At 41.9% G+C, this 24,118-nt stretch overlaps 1 long non-coding RNA gene across 1 annotated transcript; it reads right to left on the bottom strand.

Annotated features, from left to right (window-relative positions):
• Positions 1-555: 555 nt before the first annotated feature.
• Positions 556-22,251, bottom strand: LOC113037597 (uncharacterized). The gene is made up of 3 exons (XR_003274638.2): positions 22,001-22,251; positions 11,111-11,211; positions 556-927 (listed from the first exon to the last, which is right to left on the bottom strand). It is a non-coding gene; the product is annotated as an uncharacterized LOC113037597 (long non-coding RNA).
• Between the last annotated feature and the right edge of the window lie 1,867 nt (positions 22,252-24,118).

The raw sequence follows: 24,118 nt of genomic DNA, 5'->3' as shown, positions 1-24,118 counted from the left end.
GACGGTATCAGAACAGGACAGACTATCACCCTAGCCGTAGACTAATCAATACAACAGGGTCAATCTTATTTAGCGCCACATTCGTGCCTCGTTAAATCTCACGCTGAACTTTAGTCACCCTTACTGCTGATGCAAATTGCAACTTAACGTTCGGTTTGACACTTAACCGAACATCAAACTAAGCCGAACACGTCCGAAACTGTAGCAGAATGAAGGGGGAAAAAACAGAAAAGGGCAAATACAGAGTTAGAGGGAGGGAACACTTTCCCACAATCCTCCTCCACACACTGTAATTTCAGCATGCCTGGGTTTTTGGTAGTGTGTGCAAAGCAGGATGCTGGGAACCCTGGGAGGGACACAGGGTGGGTTAGGGGGCTTGTGGGATATGTGGTGCAGCTGTTAAATTTGACTTGTGTGGATGGGTTTTGACTGATGAAAATAGAAATTGAAAAACGAAGCAGGCATAAGCACACGTGCACACGTGGACAAATCGCAAATGATATGAGATATGACATGAGCAAAGACTTGGAAAATTAGAAATAAAAAAAGTGAGAATTTAAATTTGACATTTAAGCTTTTTTGTTTTGTTTTTTTACATCTCGCATTAAATCAAACCAAAAAACAGCTTTTAACAGTGCTGGTACTGGAAACTACAAAGCTCTTTAAATGACTGAATTTTGTAGCTTTCTCGAATATAACTTGTCAATGTTTCTCTCCTTGGAGAAGAAAACTAGAAAACATTGTTTGCTTCCTGAAGGAGGCCATAATGATCCTCCTTCAGTGTTCAGATTTTTAGCGTAACTGGCATGCATGTGTGTGTGTGTGTGTGTGTGTGTGTGTGTGGTAGGGTGGTGGTAGACCGCAGACAGCCTCTAGGTGCCATTATGTGTGTGTCTCTGTGCTTGCGTGCCTCCTTCAAGTCTGGACCTGGACAGAAAACAAACAGAGAAGAAAGCATAGGATAAATTCAGGTGTTGTTTGGTAAAGCTTGTCATTAAAATGTCACACACACACACTCACAGGAGTTCACACACACACACACACGGATGCGTAATCTCTGTGAATGAATCACAAAGAAACAGATGCACGTACATTCAAAAAGGAAGACACTCACGTACACACACACTCTTGCAATCGACACAGTGTTTCGGGGTTTTATTTCCCGCATTATTATCCACTGCGGCGCTTTCACACTGACTAGTTTATATATGCCTCCATTTCCAAAAATATTTTTGTGGTGGTGAAATATGTCGTAAATGATTCAACATCGCAGACAGATGTGTCAACACTATTAGGTGTAATACGTCAGCACGTCACCAAACCCCGTCTAAAAAATAAAAAAAGAACCAACACAATTTTTTATGTACAAAAAAAAGAGCCCACTCATGAGCCGATTCATATAAACACTCTGGGTGGTCTTAAGGAACAATGACACAGAGCCAGCATGTGTGTAGATTAATACATGATTCATCTTGAAGAAAGAAAATAAATGAGTTGAAAGTAAGTGTTTAAAAAGAAAGAAAGAAAGAAAGAAAGAAAGAAAGAAAGAAAGACAGTATGTTGTTGCCTGAAGTACAAGAATCCTGATATCACGGATATGAGGAACGAGCCTTTTTGAAGTCACTTTGGAGTCTGTCAAAGAAAAAAAAAAGAAACCTGCTTGTGATCATGTGCCGGGGTAGCCTCTACATGTGTTTTACTAAAGATGATATATCAGTGATTATGTGATGCCCACAACATGAAAGAATTTCAGCATTATGACGGCAGGGAATGTAACGCCTTATAAATCTTGGTGTCTGACATTTCTACACACCAGGGCTGAGAGGGATGTGCACGGAGGCAGAATGAATTATCAAAAAGAATTTTTGAGTAGAAAATCTTAGGTTGACCAGATGGAAAGGTGGGGGAAAAAAGGACTTTGACTCTGTAAAATTCAGCCAAACCTATAAATAATTTAATATTTTTATATTAAGCTTAATATGTTTTTATACTTTTTTTTCCCTTTTTTCTTCTTCTGGTTTGCTCGCTTTAAACAATATCAGGGAATTTTGAATAAAAGAAAAAAAAATTAAAAATGTGTTTTGTTGTGTTAACATTGTTTCAAGTGTACAGTGTGTGTGTGTGTGTGTGTAGTTAGATGTTGGTCCTGATAATTCAACTCCAGTCCTACATTTTACAGAACTTACTTTCTGTACTTTTGGCAAATCAAAAAGCCGAATTAACGAGAAGAAGTCATCCAAAGAATATGAAACTATGACTACGCTAATAATGGCATATGTGGGCACTGGGTAATATCATCTGACAATACCAAGAAATTAAACATAGTTAGCATAAATTACATTATTTGTAGTTTTTCAAAATTGCATCTACTCAGTTTCTTCATTAGTGAGTCATGTTTTGTGTTTTTCCGTTTTTTTCCTCCCTCTCTGCATCCCCTGATGTTTTCTTTGATTCAAGTGCCATTTGGACTCCCATTGAGACAAATAATGAGTCACTCTGTGTATTCTCAAAGCTGCCTGTTCATTTGTGGTCAAAAAACACATCAAAGTTCCCATGGAAGACATATTCATAAATGCCTTTTTTAAGCTACTTTAGCTGTATTAATGACTTCTTTAAGCTGCCTGCTGTTCATAGATTTAACCAGTCTCTCAGAGTCCTTTTTAGCTTTATATTCTTTGGTTCAAGAACCGTTTGGTTCCTGGCAAGAAAGTTCATGTGGTCGTGGTTAGATCTAGCAAGTACAAGAGCTGAGGTCTAAATATATCTCTGTGTCTAAATATTCAGTGTTTAAGCATTTACTATATATATGTCAACCAGTTCCACTTTTTGTTTATGTAAACATGGCAAGTGGAGTTTTGGTTCTTGAATCTGATCCAGGATTAGGGTTGTATAAATTTGCGAGCAGAATTTAAGGTCAATTTCAAGTGTGGCATTTTACTGTATGCAGTATCTGCTTTTCCTTTCATATTACATACATAAGTCACAGGTTTTATTAAAAGCAGTCTAGACACAGCTCTAATTAAAACTATGGTTTAAAAAAAATCACAATGCAGCTTTAATAAATGGACCTGAAGATTCTTTATAATTACATGTACAATCTAAACCACACACACACACACACACACACACACACACACACACACACACACACACACACACACACACACACACACACACACACACACACTCAGCGGTTTAGTTAAAAGGTGGCTTGCTAAAATAGACTTGCCAGTGAAATGTGGTTCCTCTGAATTTCGCAGCCAGATCTACATTCCCAGAGAAAGAACAATGATTGACCTTGGCCGAATGAAAAATTGCCTCAATTGTTCATAGTTTGCTTTGATGTTAAATACAGTGAAACAGTGCAGCAGAGGAAAGCTGCTCACTACAAATGAAGGAGAAATCCCTCCTACCCGTTTGCAGTTCCTGCATCTTTGAGAATATGCAATTTACTATTTCTGTCTGGACGGTTTTTAAGGGTGCGTTGCTTCGCTCCCACCTCTCCATTTCTCTTTCACTGTATTTTTTTCCACCTCTCTTACTGCCATCTCCCTCTTATTGCTCCAGTAAGCAGACTCACGAGACCCTGGAGAGTACTCTCATCATTAAAGTCCCTATATGGAGTCACAAATTTATGCTCAGTACATTTGGGGAAGAGAAAAAAAACCCAGAAAGAAAGCAGGACCACCCATGTGTTTTCAAACCCAATGCTACAAGATCAGCATTCTCCCTGCTGACTAAATGAGCCAATTCACACAAAGGGGGGAAAAAGCTGCAAATTAACAGACGTTTGAGGGTCTGATGGTAGACGCGGTGTTTATGTGTTAACAAGAAGACGCTATTAATCAGAAGTGACTGGTAGAAAAGCCCTTGTTGTGGGATTGACTGGCATTGCATTTTGTTTTCCACCAAGTACAAGAAAGCCTTGAATAAATTAGAGTTTGTTTCTAAAAGAGTTAATTAGACGTTTAACTTTTATATGGTTGAGAGCACTTCTTTATATTTTGATTTTCCTCCTTAATATAGTTTGTCATCAAGCGGTTAGCTAGCATGACAGTTTTTAAACTCCACAGTGATTTATCGGATAGTTGACAAAGCAGCGAACTGTACATTTCAGTCACAAGTCTTAAATTAAAATTTAGCCTTTATTGGGCTCCCTTGAGTTGAAATACCAAAAATGTGGGTGTATCTGTGTATGTGTTTATCAAAGTGTCATCGTACCCAATGTGCTATTGGTACAAAGTGGTGCTTTGAGCGATCACTAAGACCAGAAAAGCATTATATAAATGCAAACAATTACCAGGGCTCTTTACTGAAAAATCCCACAGTTTAATTAGGTTTTGTCTTAGGTTCATTAAGCTCCATAATTGCACTAAGAAAATAAAATATTTCAATCTACTCCAGAGTAGCATTTATGGTTTTTGTGTGTACCTTATGTACATAAATGATCCCCTTCTGGCTCATCTGGCTTCTATTCACTGCCAAAGTGATGGTTGGGGCGAAGCTAAAGTTAGCTATGTGATGATCTTTGTAAAGCAACAGTGTAAATTTAAGTGCACATCCCTGAACGTCACATATGTCTGCCCGCTGCTTTGATCAATTCATCTTTTTTTTCTTTTAAATTTGCTGTGCCATGCTCAAACAATGTCCCAGGGAAGCAGGAAACCAGCGACATGGCTGTTTTCACGTGTATGTTTACGTTGCACAGTACATGCTAATCTTTGTCCGCTTTCTTAGAATGCATGTGTGTTCTTACCGCATTGTGTCTGTTTGTAATAAAACTGGTAGAGACATGTAGTGCTAGACCACCCAGAGCAGTTATCCAAACACCCTCCTTACTCACAAAAAGGCACTAGTCTTAATTATATCCATCCTCTGGGTGTGTCTTTCTGCTCAAAACAGACATCAGAAGACACCCCCCCCCCCCCCCCCCCCCGATAGGCCACAAACCTCATAAGGAACCTTATGGAAAGATGGTTTTGGTGACCTTAGACAGAAATAAACATATAGCATGCTGCATTTTTTTCCCTTGGCGGCTCAAAACACAAACGAGTCATGGATTATCTCCTTTTGTACCTACGGATTTGGAAATAATCCCAAATTTCCCGTAGAGGGCTCTTTTCATAACAAATCCGAAGGGTTTCAAAATCAGTCAGGTGAATTATTTACAGTACTACGAGTGGTGTGATACTGCACTAAAAAACTGTGTAGTGTCAGGCACCTGGCTATAAAGGAGAAAAGACAAGAAAACGCACGCACACGCGCAATGTATTAAGAAGGCAACTGCAATAGGGAGGAGGTTGTTGTGACTGCATTGCTCCCTTTCGTGAGCTCTAATTTTCAAGCTGGCGATATGAGGGGGCAACCTTGTGCTGAGAGAGTCCACGCAGGCAGAGCCCCAGCCTCTATCTGCCAGACAAATCCTCCTTGGGCTTTGATCGTCTGCCCACTTCTCTCTCTGTGGTTTTTGTTTTCAGGCAAACAGCTGTGATGTTTAGCTGAAATGCAATGAGATTCCAACTGTCAAAATCTGCTGCAAAAAACAACAACAACCAAAAAAAAAAAGAGAGAGAGAGATAAGAAAAAAAATCCCCTCAAAACAACCAAAGAACACATGAATAAAGAGGCCAGAAACAGACAAATAATGATAGTAAAAATAAACATCATCACCGCCTTGATCGCTGCTTTCGTCCTAATGTGTTCAACATGCTATCCTTCAAGGATCAAGGGGTTAATCTGCTCCTGTTGTATTATAGCTGAGATACTATCGAAGGCCATTTGTTCCAAATAGCGAGGCTAATGACCCTGATCCGACGCTTGGCGTTTGGCCACGAACTGAGAGCAAGGGAAGGTAAGTAACCTCATATATTCTCAGGGGCCGAGCTAATGAGAGGGAATGGGAATACGAGCTACAGTCCATCATCTACTTCGGAACTAGACAGCAGTGCCATCTTCCTTCTCAGACTCAGACACACAAACACGCACATACGGGAAAACAGTAATGGGAAGCCCAACTCCTCCTCAGCACCTAATTTTACACCTGTCTAGTTAAGTAAATGTACTTACGTGTAGCATTTTATCATTAGTAAGTGAATAACAGATTCATTCTGGAGCAACGGCATCACTACTGTAAACAAGGAGTTTGATCATCAGGCAGTTTCCACTGGTTGTTCAACTGCTTTTAAGCATTTAAGCATTTGGTAGGAGTTTGTCACAAAAATACACCTCGAAACACGACCAATGTGTTTCTGCTTTAGCGCAAACACAAGTGGGTTGTTTTTTTTATTTTTTTGTTTGTTTTGTTTGTTTTGGTTTTTTGGGTTTTTTTTGGAGGGGGGGGGGGCTGCACATAGAGCAGAAGAGCATTAATAATCAGTGAAAAAAGCTGCAAGTTATTTTGATCGTGCTTTTTGAAAAATAAATATTGCATCAGAGGACTAAAGGTGGTTTGGCCCTTTGTAAGTCATTTTTTAAACAAGCTTTATAAATAAAAATAACACATTATTGTTATTTAATTTGGTTTTCTCCAATTTTTATAAATGTAATGGCATATATTTCTTTTTAGAGCATATAAAGCTTAGATAGATTTATTACAAAATATATACATTTAAAAAAAATATTTTTTAGCATTTGCTACTAGACGTACAAAATTACAGCTGCGCAACGTCTAGCCGAGTGGATGTCCCCTCCATGTGAGTGAATTCAGCTGCGATGGGGAAGCAGCAGGGGTCCACTCGTCTGCCTTTATTCGGTTCACCGTGAGCCCGGCTGCCTCTTTAACTTCTGGCACGCATAGGAATATTTATGTGTGTGTTTTTAGGGGAAAAAAAAGGGGGAAAAAAGAAGAGAGAAAGGGTGCAGAAGTAAGCGCCCTGCTGCACTCCGTATATGTGTGCAAGTGTGTTTGTGTGTGCCAGTAATACCTCCAATGGCAGCCTAATGATAGGTCTTATCGACACCCAGCAGTGAATACGGGCCTTTGTCTCCTCTCGGAACGCATTATGAAAAGCTTAGGGGGTTGCCTTTGACTCCATTTTATTCTCTCACCCACTGATAAAACCCCAGTAACAAAAAAGGCAACTGTTATACAGCTCCTGTAGTGTAGCAAGTTTAGTCACAATACAACCCCCCTCCCCGATCCATACCCACGTGATAATAAGCAAAAAGTTTGGCGCACGGCTTAGAAACTCCTAAGTCACTCACAAAAGACAGAGATTAAGACTGGAATTTTACATTTTGAAAAACAAATTCACAATGCCTGAAATTACCATTCATTTCAAATATCAAGTATATAGGCTGCATTAACGGAAAAGGGAAAGCCACAAGATTCAAATGTGTGGTGATGGTGAAGGATTGTTATATAGCAGAGTTTAAATTCTTTTCAATGGCAGTGGGTAACACAGCAGTGACACATGATAGCAGGCTGTTAGTGATATACAAATTACACTAAAAAAACATACATAGCTTGTGACTGTGTAAGATTCTGTTTTTATTTCAATCTGTGAATACAGCTTTTGTCTTTCAACCCTAATTTACATCACATATGTCAACATCTGGCTTCCCTAAATATTACATATCTAAATGTACATTGTTCTACAGCTTTTATTTTGGTAAAAGCTGTATATCTTTTACCAAAAAAAAAGCTATATATAATATATATATATATATCTTTTCCTTATTCATGCTCCAAAGCTGGTGCTATTTTCAAATGTATGCCATCTCACTTCAAAACAAACAGTGATATTAATGGCTCCCAATTTCAAGAACAACTGAGCTTATCTGGGGATAAGTTTAGTTTGTACCTTTCACTAGACTGTAAAATAACTAACTTTTCTTCTGCAGTGAAGGTTCTGTTCATTACTGTGCTCATTTGTGGGTTAGAGGTTGGGGCAGGGTCCCTTAGACAAACAGTTTATGAAATGAAAATGTTTTCGTTTCCAGCGATGGTAAGAGCAACTTCTCACATTTTTAAGAGTTCAGCATTACAGCTACTTTGGGGAGTATAGCCATTACAGTCTATCCCTGCAGAGTTAATAAAATCTTCTGCCTCTCCACCTCTATGTTCTTTCTCACTCTTACTTCACAAGGTTTTTTCTTTTTCTCTCTCTCTGAAAAACTGTATGTAAGTACATTACATTCTTACTCTCAGTTGTTTGGATTTTTCTTTGAACCCTCCTTCCAACGCATCTCCAAAGATCATTAAAACAGGCTGCAGTACTTTACTCACTCTTTCTTCCTTTGCATTTCTCTACATTGTCTTTCTCTATCTTAATCTTAAAGAGAAGAGCAATAAAGACTATCAGAACATAGACTTTCTCAGAAATCATCCCCCTCTGCATCCATGTTGCTGGCATAGCGATCCTATAGAAAGCTCCCAAGGCCAAGAGCAGATTTAGGGGACTCATTTAGTAGGCAGGTAGAGTTGAGACTTCCCCTCCACCTCCATCCCATTCTTCACAATTAGAGAGGCCAGGAAGTGGAGTATTTTATGACCTTATAAAGACATTAGAGGCACTGCCGCATTGCCCCCGGACACCCCCCCCAGTTCTTTACTTCTTGTCTACTTTTGGACTCTCCATGCTTGCTTTGACATTTCTCCAGCAACCTCTTCCTGTCTTGTTTCTTGTTCCATCTTCTCACCCTCTTTTGTTTTAATTTTTATCCATTTCTGCCTGATCATCACCCCCCAATCAATCTTTCATCCATCCATCCATTTTGAAACAGCATTCTCCATTAAAACTCAATAAAGGCTCTCATTCGAATCCTCAGAATTCTCCTCATATTACGTTTTATTGGTGACGGGGTGTCTATGGTTTTAAAAAAAGAGCAAGTTGTTTTGAGGAGTTCTTTGTGTGGATAAAAATGGTCCCATTTTCGACACTTGTCTGTTAGGCTTTCATGGTCGCCTCCGACGCAGTGTGTCCAAGCCCCTCACCTCCCCGCACCGCTGCAAACTATTGTCCATCATGTGTTGATTATTTTGCGTGAGTGTGAAACTGACAATTACTCGCTCTGTCCCAGAGTCCTGCGTTGAATCAATATGACATGACGGAGTGACTCATTTGGCCGTCATTCTCTCGTTCATATATTTGAAATATGAAACCTTGTGACACACTGTGGCAGCCCACCTCCTTATACACAAATGGACACTGACAGAGAACCATGCTGGTGCTTGTCCTGCGGCTTTTAAAGCCAGCTTAGATAGACTCGGCTGCTCCTGAAAGGTCCTATTCCACAGAAGCAGAGGGCAGACACACTTGGTAGGAAAGAAAAAAAGAAAGAGGGGGGGGGTAGTGGCATGTCTGGATATTTGCTTAAAACATCCTTCACCTTTTTCCTCTCTTTCTTCCTTGCATCATTTGACCAGTAACCTAAAACAATGGCGTTTCCCTCAAAATCCCAGATGGTTAATGCGTAGCACATCCATCAGAAGAATAATGTTCCTTCTTGAAACAGCTTCAAAACCACTTCCATTTTAAAGCACTTTGTTCTGGTCCAGCTGGAGTGATTTGGACAGACATGTAAAAAGTAAGGAAGCGCAATAATTACAACTGATTACTGTTGGAATTCCGACGACCGCTTGGAGGAAAGCTTCCCATTTATTTAAACCAACGCTCTACCCCCCTTAACTATTCGAACTAATAGCTTTCAAAATTATCCTCATCATCATATCCTGTCCTTTAAAATGGTGGTGGTTGTAGAAAATAGATCAGGTCAGAGCAGCAGTGCGAGCTCGAATGGAAGAGCTACACAAGTGACACAATTCAACAAGGAAAGAACCAAAAGGAGTTAGGAGAAATAGGTAAGAGCAACTAAGAGAGAGAGATCAGAGAGAAGGTGGATCAGGCTGACGTGAAATGAAGTGAAGCATTCTGAATTGAATTTTTTGCCTTTTGTAAGGAACCTTTTTGATAGGTAATGTTAAAATGGTGATCCCTTTGCTGGACAAGGCAATATGATGAGTGAAGAAACAGTTTTTTATTGGAAGGGCACACACATTAACCCCCAATTCCAGAAGATTTCCAGGTTCAGTTCCCTCCAATTCAACCAATTACCGAAAAGATAAATGAAATCAAGGACAGTAAATGTAATAGTACCAATAGTGGCGGGTAAAAATCCTCATATACATCTCAAGTAATATGGATCTTCCCTTTCTAAAAATAATAAGAAAAAAATGGACTAGATACATAAATACTGGAAGACAATTCACACATTGCTATTGTAAAGTCTGGGTGGAAGACTGATGTAGAAGAGAAGAGAGAGTCTCATCAGAAGAGAGGATGGCAAGAACTGAGAAAAACAACATTTTCTTTTTCCTCTCGGCGCCTCTCCTCTCTAACCATCCCCCTATCTGTGCATGGTGGCAGCCATTCTGTCCATGACTGCATGGTGGAAAATGATTTAGTGCTGCCTTCAGCCTCACACAGAGAGGGTGAGAAGATTACTCTCCGAGAGGCTGCTCACTTCGGGAACAGCTGAAACGCAGTTAAGACGGCGAAGGTGGCATCCCTGAAAAGAGGACTGTTTAGTCTAATGGTCGCTGAAGAGAAAGAGTCAAATCTGCACGGCGTGAAATGGAAATGCGGCGCAAGAGGCTTTGTAATTCCACGAAACCTTTCTTCAGTGCGGATCGAAATGGTTCCTTCATACAAATAGACATTGATTTTTAAATAGTTGTAGAATTTTAAGAAAATACTTTTTTTTTTACTATTAATAGGTACAAACAACATTTTCAGGAAGTTTCTACTTTTCTGAGAGATTCATTCCTAAAATAAATATCAGTATACACAGATGTGCTGGTGGGTTTCTCATCAGCAGAGAGCAACGATCATTAGAGGAAAAAAAGATAAAGACGGGAATGAAGATCGGGAGGCAGTTGATGACTCAGACAGGATGATGTGTTCTTCAAATGGTGGCTGGGGTCTGACACCAGGGACACATGCACGCACATACATACATACAACAGACACATTCAAACAACTCACAAAAACATGCAAACATCAAACTCACCCCAGGTGCACAGCTGACTCAGGCAACTGAATGAAAAGGTAACAGATACAAAGACAAGACAATATATAACCCCCCTCCAGAGTAAACTGAGCTCCCTTACCTCTTTCACTTGTCTTTTTTGCTCCTCTACCCGCTCCTTCACTCTGCATCGATGGCTAACGCTGTGAGCACCCCTCTTCTCGTTCCAGCTCTTTTCCCGACCTGACGGAGCAAAAGAAGAAAAACAAAGTGCATACGAACAGTTAAGAAACTGTTTCACTGGAATGGAGCCTACTCAAAAAAAATCCCAAAACCCATAAATAAATAAAACTCTCCACAAAGCAGACGGGCCTTATGGAGTACCAGCTTTCGCGTGTAATTGAGTTATCTGTAACCATTTTCTTACTCATGGCATACAGCGAATTTAAAGAACAAGATAAGTGATTAGAAATCGGTTCAGTTCACGACCTAAAAACTGCAAGTGTTTGAAGTCGAGATATGTTTTGTGATGTGGAATTCCAAAGTGTTGAGTAACCGAACAAAAGAAAAACCCAGAAGAAAAGAGATATACTGAACTCAGCAGAAAGATCAGTGCAAATGGAAATGAGGTTCAAGTTGGGGTCAGGAAACACTGACTGGCAACCAGTGGAAGAGAAGAGCCATGCAATGATGATGACAATGACGATCGTTTTAGCCACTAACGGTTTGTCTAACTTTGTCTATTTCATCTTTCCTCTCCTCGGCTTGACTTGTTTGACCTGCAATTGTTACATTTAGATTTTTTTAAGCTGTACTACTTATACAAGCATTGTAAAAAAAAAAAATCTGTTTGCGTGCATGTGTGTGATGAAATTGCTAACAGCTGTGACAGCCACTATTGTGCACATGCACACACTCTTTTCTGCATCTCATTTGTAGCATGCAGCTGCACAGATAAAACATGAGGGTTAAGCAAATATTGTACAATAGCCAGAAAACAATGCACCCCCATCCCTCCCCTATCACACTCTCTCTCACTCACTCACACACAAACACACACAGCTAAGATTGTGCCAAATGTGTGTGTAGAAAAAAAAAGACTGGCACTGCTTGTCCTCTTTATTACTGTGAACAGAGCAGACACCCCTGCTCCCCTCCCATTCATTTTAATCTCTTTTCTTAATGATAAACCTCCTCAGTCACACTCTCTCTCTCCGTCTGTACCCCTCCAACCACACCCCTCCAGTCTGGTGTCGGCTCTCTAGTATGGCAGTAACAGTGCTCCTTTGTTTGTCCTCCTCCCCTCGTCTCTTTTTGCCCCCTCACCCTGACCTGAATGATGCTGGTTGGCCGGGATGGAGGCATGCCTCAACAGGAACGCCAGGGAAGAGAAAGGGGAGGGAGCGAAGGCGGATAAGCGCAGGTTTGGGAAGGGGGGGGGGGGGGGGGGGGGACGTAAATAAAAAAATTTGTAGGGGCCTGACAGTCATTTGCTCTTATTTATCTGTCCATTTGGCATTGCAGAAGAGACCATTTGTGAGAAAAAAGGAAGGTTGGCTGGAAGGGACCACACCCTCAGTGAATCCACCAATCCCAATTTACAGAAAGCCTTTACAAAAGGTCTATTTCTGGTTTGAACAGTGAGGCTAATTTTAAAACACAAAGTAAAAATAGAAAAGAGAAGTTGTGATCTTTATTTCTACTCTGAATGAACCAATGCTTGCGGGTAAGAAGAAAAACGGCTCTGTTCCTTGGCTTTTGCATTTATGCGGCTAAGAAATAATGCGCATGATATTCCAACAGGGCATTTTTAAAAATAGCCTCTAAGTACACAATGCGCAATTTCTCATTTATGCAAAGAAAATAGTGGCCCTGCCCAGTGAGGTTAGTTGAGACATAATTTTAGCCGTTTCATTCTGGTACCACTGCTGGAGCTGCAAACCCAGTTTCCTAATAGCATAAATACTGCTCTTGTAATGGTGCCTGGGGGATGTCTCATTTGGAAGTGAGGGAGACAGCACAGTAGAGCAGTACCTTTTACACTTAGCCAAAAACCCACATGTGCGCACACACACACACAGGCTGTGGATCATTAACCCCAACTAATCTACAAACATTATGTTTATAGAAAACGCCTTTCCAGCTTAGGCGACCGGCACAGCCAAGCCACGTTAATTCATTGAGCGAGTGTGTGTGAGCGAATTTGTGTGTGGCGTATCTGTGAGCTATAATGACAAGTGTGTCATGTCTCTCAGTATGCATGTGTGTCACGGCCGCCTGTGTCTACGGTGTCTGCTGTGACAGACACAGAGAGAACATGACAGAGACAGCGAAAGTGCGCGCTAATGTGTGCATACGAGCGCCTGTGCGCGTGCACTTGTGTGGCGTGACTATGCCAGTGATGCAGCTCACAGCCTTGATCTAGGCTCCTGCCTCTCTCCGACACCCGCTGCGCCTGCTTCATTAATCAATAGGACAGATGAAGACAGACTCCTGCTGCGCTGTGAGGGAAAACGGTAGCTTGCGTGCGCAAGCGTCGTGCGTTTGTGTGTGTGCAAATTTCAGCGTGTAAGAAAGCTGGAATGCCCTCGGGTAGAACGTGGCAGACATGATGCAAACCTTCAAGGCTTCCTGCCCACATAGAGATCATCAACACTGGATTTGCCTTCTTCTACCTCCAATGGGAAAAAAAGTTAGAGGGAAGGAAATAAACAAAGGAGTTATTACATTTGTTTTTGTGTAAGCATTATTCTAATAAATTGCATTATTTTCTCATCACTTCAAGAGCCTGGAGGGATATCTGATTTTGGAGGTCTAACATGTATGTCAGATTACACAGAATAAATAGCAGCTTTTTGGTATCACAACTCTTCTCCCTCATCTTCAGGGGGATACAGGAGGAGTGCCAAAGAAAATCTCCCTATTGGTCAGTTTGAGCCCTAGATAACAGTTACACACAAACACATAACTGCTCAGAAACACACACCTTAATTGCCACTGTTGTGTTTATTTACACCCTGTTATAGATATAAAAAAATCTTTATGCAAAATGGGTTTAATACACCTTAAGGCACAGTCAAATAAAGTGTAAAATGTTCAAACTTCCAAAATCAGGTTAGGCAGATTTTTAAGCTTTTTTTTCTGTCAAATGCACACAAACGGAAGAGATGCCTAAAACTGCCACTTGTGTAAAGCTTGCATTGGCTAAAGTGATCAAGAACAGCTTGCTGGGTGTCATCAAAACTCCTGATGCATTTACTCATCTGCAGAGCAGGAAGGTACACTCTTACAACGTGCACATTTGAAGCAACGTTAAGTTGTCATGTGATTAGTCATTGCAGGGTCCCGTGTTGAGTCAGACCGAGTTGCAGGCTTTACGTTAGAAAACCAAAACGTTTCCCACAGTCAGCATGATTGCTTTTGTTCAATGTTGAGCATCTTCTGTCACTCTATTAAGATACAGTAGATTTGTACAACCATTCATATCAGTTTACTACTGAACCATACAACTATATATATTGCAGAACATTATGTTATGGTAGAAAGCTGTCTGGAAATAATAACTCTTAATCACAAGACCAGTGTTTTGCATCAATTTCACATTTTCTAACAAAGTCATTATCAATGAAATTTGAAAAAGTAATTGTGTACAAATAGCAGGAAGCTAGATTTGAGTTTATTTTGGTACTGGGAATGAGGAATGCGTGTCATTTCCTGGTGCTCCAAATGGCCAAATGGCTTGAATGCAAAGCCACAGAGGCCATTTCTCCCACAGCGCCCAAATCCTGCAGAGCTGTTATCAGTCATTGGGACGTTTTGTCTCCTCAGTATACAGCAAGGCCATTTTGTTTGTTTTCAATGTAACTTGTGATATTTGGCTGGGACTCAGTGCCCTCTATGTTAGTCATTGTGCTGAGATGAATGAATCTTTCTTCCAAATTTCATACAGAGATGCACTGTGTGAAACCATAGAGACACCTTTGAGACCACTAAACTGGTCTCCAGATTATGTGTGTAGCCACCAAACAATAGGACTGTTTGTATGAACAGCTATGAAGCGAGTGTTAAGCCTCGATTCAAAGGAAATTCTGCTAATGCTTTTAGGCATAACACAGATTGCTTTTTTATGAATCGAGACTTTTCAATTTATCTTTTTCGAATACCGCAAATTCTAAAAGTTACCGAAACAACAGCGTCAACTAGGCTTGCATCAGCTCTCCTTCATCTCTCAGTTGGCTTTTCAAGAAACCACACATAAAATCAAGATTAAGAGTGGTGGGGAAAAGGGAAAAAAAGCATAACACCTTATTGTTCAAATTAGTAGGGGCAAAAAAAAGCCGTAAAGAGTTTTTTCCGAACCGTGCACCACTTTAACATAGCAATTTTTTTCCCTTTTTATCTTCAGTGACTCATAACAAAGCCAACTGTTTACTCATAACAATATGCTTCTAACTGATAATATTCTGAGAATATCCTCGTAGTCCCTTTATATCTATGTCTTGCAAGTCATTTACAGAAATACATTAAAAATGCGTTATGTAAGTAAAGAACGGAGGGGGGAAAAAATCTGACGCAGCAGCTGTTATGAAGTGGTTTTATATCAGTATTTGGGTGAATTGTGGATTTTTGTCCATAAAGTAAGCATAAAATTGTATATTAAGAAAAAAAAAACAACTAATGGGAGAAATAGTAAGTTGACTTTTGTCAACACTGAAAAAAAGAAGATGAATTCCAGTGTCACGTCCTAACCCAATACGCACAGGCACATTGTGCGTTTGACATTGCACGTCTGACACTCAGACAAAGAAGCCGATAGAGGCCTCAAGGGGGCAGATGACAAACACTACTAAACCATGGCCAGACACGACCCCCACCCGCCTCCATCACCACAACAAACGCACGGTATAGACAAACTTATTCAGAGTATATTAGGGAGGTGAAGGGGGCCAGGCTCTCAGGGACTCTCTTCACTTGGCTGTCCTAATCGTCTGAGACAACCCTCCAGAGACAGACCTTCCCGCCCACAAACCCAACTCCCCCCTCCCAAGGCATGAACCCAGACACATCCAGGAGCGTTTACAAGGGCAGGCAGCCATGACGTGGGGAAGCTGACCAAAATGAACAGCCCCACTGGGAGCTGTAGTTTAATTGTCCATCTTCTTCTTGGTCCAAATTAAACAAGCTCATGCGCATTCAAGTATCCATCCACATGTGTGCCGCCCACCTCCACTACCGCGCTTTTAACAGACTGGCACGTTCCATAGAGCATGCCATTGACGCAGAGTGATGAGCGAGACCCCATTGTCTCGTTATATTGTCTTCAATTAGGGAGGAGATGATGGGAGACAATGAGAGGAGCATTTGTAATCATGAGCCTCCCAAACTCAAGCTGGGAAACAGAACTTCATTATGCCCAATGGTCCCTCGTGGACAATAAAACGCAAGAATTGCGTGGTTCATCCTCACAAAGTTTGTAAGCATAAATGGCTCGAAGAGAAGTGAGTCACCAGGAAATGCTGCAGGGAGGTGGGTTGGGGATGGGGAGGGGGGTTCTGAAACTGAAGACAAACAGGGGCAGAAGCCAGTCATCTTTTATGACTGCAAGTGAACAACAAATTCCAAAGAAATGACACGCTTCATCTAGTTACATCTGCTGCACACTTACCTTTCTCATGAAAGTTTACTACCATCTTATTCAAACTGAAAAGTCTTAAAAGTGAGACTGTGAAGTGTTTTAGATAAAGAGCATCTGTGGCGTGAGTACAGGGGGGGAAAGGGCTTTGATAATACTGTAAGAACAAGAAACTCATTGCTTTTCCAAGTTAGTTTTTCCAGGGATTAATTTACAGGCGTAGAGTGTGTAGCCATGATGTCTTTTCATCTTCACTACATAAATTTTGTGCAAGCTTAGCTCTGAGAACAGAAGCTCTGGCAGCTACGGTGTCAGCTCAGAGCCATCTGTAGAAATGAGACTTCTTAAAGAAAGAGAAAGAGAAACTCGAGAGCGCATTATCTGCATTTACCTGGAGAGCGTTCAGCTGAGAAATGACTGTAACCCGACATGTTGCCGGCTTTGTAGCTCACCATGTCATTTTTTTTAAAAAATCACGTTCCACCGTGGCTGTTGGGCTTTGATAGAACCATCCAACCGGACAAATACCGCTTTCATAAAATTGTGCAAATGATTTCTTTCAACTGGGATTGTGGAGGTATTGTGCCCCGCTCCGCCACCCCACACCCTGCCTATCCTCTCTCCTCGTGGCACAAAGAGCTAATCTGAGACGAACACTCGCACCAGCTCTGACACACTGTCATCGGAAAACAGCCGTGATTATATATTCTTTAAATCATGTAAGTGAAGCATGAGGTAAAAAGCCATCATCCAATGGAGGACAATAGCGGAGTTACAGCAATAACTGCGTAGTTTCTCCCGAACATCCAGCACTGGGATTAAACACTGGGTCCCTATTTACTCATCTTTACCTACGGCCTTTCTTTCACAATTACAATATCTTAGAGACGCCAGAAAGATCCTAAAACATTTTGATTTTGCCCATTTGCAGATGGAATCAGTCTGCAATGGGTGCCGGTGGCAGGGATATTCGTCATCTCAAGCTGCCCAGGGGCCAAACATCCCATCCTGCAAGGCCCCATTCCCTTATCTGATTCCAGCAGACTGGTCGAGATGATGGCCATGCCAGCCAGAGCCTTTGATTTCTTTTTTTTTTAATAACATCCCTCTGCTTTCACACTGCTTTATTGATCACCAACAGACCTCATTTTGTTCCTGTGCTTGGAGAAGGCTCTATTTGTAATGTGATCGCCCAGATGAAAATAGTAGAACGGTGGACAGATACTAATCCTCTTTTCCTCCCAGTCTCCAGCATCATCTTTAGTGATTTTTGCGGCTCGTCCCTGTCAAGACTCTCATTGCCTGAAGCCAAGAAGACACCACTCACACCGTTTTGTTTTTTCCCCTCCAAAAGGGAAGAGATTGGGGGTACAATTGACAACATTTGCTCAGCTATGTGTAAATGGGTTCAAATAAAATTAAACACGTACAACAAAAGCAGCCACCTCAGATTCTACAGCACTGATTTTCACTTCACAATCAAGAAACAGACTCAGACTTGACACATTCCTCCATATTGAACATCATAACGCAACAGCACAGAGTAGGGAGCGTCTGCCTTGTCACTTCACCCAGACGGTAGCTGGAAGTATGTAAATTGGTTCGTTAACCTTACAGTGTTGTAACCAGTGGGCCATGCAAAGGGCTTGCTCCATGCTGGTTTTCTTGTATTTTATTAACGCCCATTAATAATAACAGGAAACTTTCGCTAATGGCCCGAGGTGGTTGCTGCGGTGTTATCAAACACTGCAGTAATTATACATGACATCCCTCTGATTAACACTCTTGTGATTATTATTACATCACGTCGAATCATCTTGGCTCCCGTTTTCTTAGTTATAACACATTTTACAAGAGGAGAAAGAAAGATGGGCTCTAGCTACCCCCCTCCCATCCTGGTTGTAACTTTAACCCCTGACAATAGAATGGCATGAAGAAAAAGAAGCTTGGGGGGGTGGAAAGGTGAAAAGGGATCCACATTTTCATATGGCTTCTCCCCCAGTGCTTGCAGAGTGTGTGAAAAATTAGTTTGCAGTGTGTGCATGAGCTGCCAGCAGTGAGGGCTTGCACCTGGTGCAGGCGGGAGTATGCGAGGGGCCAAGGGTCACCTCACGGGTTAAACAGGATTGAAGTTCTCCTCTTCCCAAGAAGGGCCAGACGACCCCTGCGGCTGCATCGCATAACACGGGCCTTTCACACCGCTTCCTTCCCTTTTCTTTCTCCCCCCTTCCCCTCCTGGTCGCCTCCCTTTTTCTGCTGTAGAAAAGCACAGTAATCCATAACCCACTCAACTACCAGCAGCTCAATTATCCCTCCCGTTCACCCATTTTCTCCCCTCAGATGGAGATTCGAAAACAATTAACCTCTTCACAACTCGGGACTTTTCCCAGGAAAGGGGACGCCGGTAATTGAATGACTCCGCCATTTTTGACTGTGACTTCACTCCTTCACACATAAAGGTGGTTACCGAAAACTCTGTGGCTTTGTGGTTCTCCGGCGTCATTGTCAGGTAAGGTGCTCAAGCAGGATTTAACTAAATCATTTGATAATGTTTACATAATACTCCTTTCACCTACTTGGGGCTTAATAGATTTCCATCAGTCGTGATCATCATGTTGATATGTCGAGGAAATTGTACCCCCGTGAAGAATCTTAAATAATAATTATTCATATGTCAATAAATCATTGTTTGGTGGGCAGTACAACTGTGTAACCTGACACAAATGCGCCATCTACAAGCTATAGTGCATCCTCCTGCATCCAGAGCCTTCAATAAAATGTTCTCTTCTCCCCTTTCATTACAAAGGGCCTCCTATTCATCTCCAGGTAGACAGCTTCAAAACGAGGGCGGGAAGAACAGCCTGTTGCACCCATTGAGCTTTTTATTACTTCCCTCTTCAAAAAGGCTGGTGGCGAAAGAAGAGGCAACCTCAATCTTCTTGATTCCACAATACACAGTCGGCTTTCAGAAAACACACACACAGACAAGTAGCAGGATTTCAGCTGAAAACTGTGTGTACATTTTACAGGCACTTGCTCCTCAAAATGTCACATTTGGGGAGATTACATTGCTCTTAGAGCCAGTCCAGCTTCTAAAAGGGATAATGTTCTCACAAACAACTTCATCAAAAATGGGAAAAACAACTCAAAAGTGCCGCATTCAACCACAATCTCCACTGATGCCCAACAAAGACTTCAACCAGCCATTTTCCATAAAGCGAGCTAGCTCATTATCCAGTTATAAGCCGCGCCATATAATCCCTAACCACCGCACATCGACAAAACAAAGACGTGCAAAAGGAAGACACTTCCATAAATGACTGTGTCAAAGATATAGAGATATTGAAATATCTTCCACCAACTTCTAATTGGAGTTGTGCATTTCATGTTGCTAGACTTCAGATGCTACCTCGTCATAACCTCGGTGACTAGACAACCGAGTCAACAGAACTGAAACCATGAACAACGTCTCGCAGCCTCGTCTGAAGCCCTTGAGATGGTAAAAATAGAATAATCATGCAGAAATTATATGTTATGTTTGTTGTTTTAACATCAAAGGACCCAGTTCCTGTTCATTAATAATAAATCTTGCTTTGCATCAGAATTCCTCTGGGTGGTACAGAAAAACAGCGATCGAGCACAATCGATGTAATGAATTTTAAAAGAGCCAGGTGATATAACTTATTTGAACTTAAACTTCCGGATGTTCACCAATCAACATAGCCGAAATCTTGCTCCTTATATACATAGGTGCATAGCTAAAGACACACACACACACACACACACACACACACATATAATAGAACACAGAAAAAGTCTTTGATGTCTCCTTAGCGCGGAGACTGCAACTCCGTTAGTCACCCACAGTCAATCCAATATCCATATATGCTACACAGTGACAGCAGCAAAAAACCAACATAACTCCAGCCACACACACACACAGACACCAACGCAAACTCTCAAACATAGCGTGAGCTGATTGTGGATGAGGAGCAAGCAAAAGAAGCACCAGCAGAAGAAGAAAAAAAAGGAGGAGGAGAAAAAGAAGAAAACCTAAACACCGCTGGCTGTGCTCCAGACAGACTGGAACTTCTCTTGATCATTATGTCTAGCCTTCAGGTGTCTGGGGTCGGACCAACTGTAGGCAATAGTTAGTTTGAGGTTGGTGGAGGGTAGGGGATGGAGGGGGGGGATAACACAGCAGCCAGACAAAGAGGGCTGCCTACATACCACCAGCATCAAGGAAGGGAGGGCGGGAGGCAAGGGAGGGAAGCAGGGAGAAGAGAAGAGGAGGGTTATAAAAATTTGATTAGACGATCCTTTGCTGAAGCGACTTTCTGTGTCGGTTTGCTTTTCTTTCTTTCTTTCTTTTTTTTTCTTCCTCTGCCAGTTCCCCTCCCTTCTGGTACTCCACAGCGCTACCTTAGAGAACGGGGCAGACAGATTTTTATAGGTCCTAATTAAAGCCATCTGAAACCTTTTGAAAACATCAAATGGCCCCGGTCCCCTACTCTCTCCCTCCCTTCCCCTGCCTTGGCGTAAAGCACAAAAAACAATCTGAAGGCACCTTTTTGGGTTTTTTTTTTTTTTTGCTTTGACTCCTGCCTGTACATAAATTTTGCACCCCACCTGACCCCAGCACCCCTAATTTCCAATCAATAAAAGGGTTCAATGAGTGATGTGACCTCAGAATGTGAAATTCAATTTGCTGGAATTTAAGTAGAAAAAGCCTCTTCAATAATTATTTACCTTTTTTTAAGTACTTTTTAAAATAATTTTTCTTTGTTTAATCACATTTGAACAGACAAAACACGTTACTGAAGATCCACCCTTATCCTGCCCCGCGGGCTGAAGTGAAGTGCAGCGCTGTTTCAGTGCGCTTCAAGTACTCCATTTATTTCTTCTGCTGCTCTCCCTCCCCTCTCTCACCCCCGATTGTCCTCATTGAGTCGTGCGGACCGGTTGCACAGTCTGTCTGCCTGCCTGCCCGGGGTCAGCGGGTTTACCCTGTGCTATTTATCTATATTTCATGCTATGGCCCTGCACTGAGACAGCCCCACATTCACAATGAGCAAATTCACAGACTGCGCAAAGAACGTCAAAAGAGGAGAAATATAAGCGAAGTCAAACACCATCCGAGCATCAGGTAAAGTCAAATAAGACTATGAAGTGGTTTAAAAAATATGTATTTAATTCTGCTTGGAAACCAAAAGAAAGGGACAGAAAGAAAACGGCGCAAAAGTGGCACATGCAATCGCAAATCCTAAAAACAACAAAAATTTAATCAAGAAAAAGCAAAGTCGGCTACAAACAGAAAATAAAATAGTTTCAGGATTGTTATCATCGTATTTTTTTTTAAAGCGAATAGAAGACGGGAAGTAAAATTTTGTCGATACTTACAATTCATTTCTATAACTTCTGGGCGTTATTGTCTTGCCCCTGTGACTCTGCGTTTTGGAGACGGCCAAGTGTGCTCCTCAGACAAAGCCAGGGGTCATTCTCGTCGACGGGATGTGACAGCGTCATCGGATGGCAGTGAAGTTTGCATAACACAACACCTGGTGCGTCCCGCCGAGGACGGCGAACGTCCGATTCCGCCGGTGTCAGGTCTTCAGTGATGCCTGCACTCGCTGGGATTGAGCGCTGAGGACAGGGAGCGCACAGAAAGGCGTCATGTGAGCCTGTGTTCGAGGCGCCCATTGGCCAGCCAGGGATAAGTATGATAAGGGGAGTGCGTGCGCCATTGGCCCAGGACGAGAGCGGAGGCGCCTCCTCGCTTGGCCGTGCGCAAGAATGTGAGTGCGGCTCAGTGTTCATAATTTTCAGCGGGAGGGGTTGGAAGACAGAGAGGGTGGGGGGGCGCATAAGTAACAAATTGTTCTTAAGATTTTTGTCATAGAAGGGAGGGGAAACGCACACATTCTGTTTCGTCGTTATATAAAAGTGGAATGTATGAAAATGTGTGGCGAGCCTACACGTCAGCTTTCTTTCTTTTCTTTTTTTCTTTTTTTTTGAGTGGTCGTCAACTAGCACATTAACCGAGGGCGAAAATGTAACACGAAGTTGTCTTCATAGTGACGACAGGTAAGAAAGCAACATGACTGCCAAAGTCACCAACAGGGAGCTGTTTTCACTGGATCTGGATGTTTCCAGATATCACATCACTTATTTCTCATGATTTTATCACATTTTGATGTGATATCCATATAACCCCCACCAGATGCAAGAACAGCAGCGCAATACAGAATCAAATTTGTATCCCTGTAATCTGAATTAGTTGCATAAATTTGTGGATAATTTCCTGCATAACAAAGTGCTGCACATTCACGAGGAATTTCATTCATCATTACTTAACAAAGTCAATACTGTTCCGGCTGAAATGCCACAAATGTTCTGACGCAAATAATAAAAAGTGAAAAAAGAATAGGATCAAATAGAGTTCAGCAAGGCCCCACATTGATGTTCAACACCGCAGAAACCCCAAAATGAATCTTCACTCTCACTTTCCTAAAAAGTAAACTATTATTTAAGACACCTGGAGCTAATTGATGCAAAAAATGCTATAAGAGCACAAAGGTCCTCTATTACTTTCTCCTACGTGTATGGACACAAAGGCGGTGTGATATGTTTTACATATTTATGTTGTTCTGCCCCGTTCTTCATTTCTACATTGATTTTCTACACAGCTGGACTTCAAGGAGGGCAACGGGACATAAAAGAGCATCCTCTCAGCCTCCCTCTCTGGTTCTGTGGAGACAGAAGGAACTGGAGATTCTGTATGGGTGGGAAATAGAGCGCGTGTAATCTGGAGCACGCATCTTCCCCCTGCTCAGGCTGCGGCATTAAATCGATATTCCGCAAAGCTTTCTCTTGTTTTCACATTCACTTGACTGCAACCGTGATGCGCCGCGAGGGTCGAGCAGCCGCTCCCTGATTTTTGTGGCACTTGTGCCCCCCTTCGCCTGCCACCGCCCCCCCCCCCCTTTTTTTTTCTTCCTCTTCCACCTTCACTTCACTTCACTTCACTCCACAGCAGACACCCTCATTTGGATGGCTCCAAGGCGATGCACCCATTCCATTTGTCTCTTGTGTTAACAGGAGGCGGCAGAAATAAGGCAGTGCGCTATCTCTATACAGAGCATTATCTCCGGCTTGCTCCTCCAGCACCATGAAACAATGATTATTAACTGCTTGAGAAGCATGCTTAGGGATTTCAAGGCTTGTTGCCACACTTAGGGAACATGAAGTGTATTGCACAACGCACCCCATGCACAAGATTTTTTATTTTTTTTGCCTGAAAATAATGCTTCCTCTTTTCTTGATATTTGTGAGTACTTTCAGAAGCTACTGGCTTGCCCGAAACCCCCGGCGGGAAGAGTAGTAAGTATGGCTAACGGCATTATGATCGGACGTGTGACAGGAGCATTTTCACAAGAAACCAGCCTAGCACTTCCTTTTCAAGATTTAAAAGCCTGTTGTGCAGCGTCATCCTGCTGTAAGATAGTGGTTATGCATTCA

Source organism: Astatotilapia calliptera, chromosome 15, assembly GCF_964374335.1.
Source record: "Astatotilapia calliptera chromosome 15, fAstCal68.1, whole genome shotgun sequence".
In the NCBI taxonomy this organism is placed as follows: Eukaryota; Metazoa; Chordata; class Actinopteri; order Cichliformes; family Cichlidae; genus Astatotilapia; species Astatotilapia calliptera.
Note: the sequence above shows the minus strand (reverse complement) of the source record. Positions and strands in the feature narration are given on the sequence as shown.